Here is a 224-nt window from a genome sequence, read left to right on the forward strand (position 1 = left end):
AGTCATCTCATTATTAATCCAAATGTTAAGCTATACAAGTATTTAGTTTAGAAATTAACTGTCAGAAGTCCTCCCTATTTAGGATTGGAATGCTGCGCTTACTAAATCTCCTGTTAGTTAAAAAATAATAAATCAAACACAAGATGCTTAACTTGTTGACTAAATAAGATCATGAATTATTTTTGTTTTATACATATCACACTCCCTGTTGTAAGTACACACAT

The sequence above is a fragment of the Ostrea edulis genome, chromosome 5 (assembly GCF_947568905.1).
Source record: "Ostrea edulis chromosome 5, xbOstEdul1.1, whole genome shotgun sequence".
Classification (NCBI taxonomy): domain Eukaryota; kingdom Metazoa; phylum Mollusca; class Bivalvia; order Ostreida; family Ostreidae; genus Ostrea; species Ostrea edulis.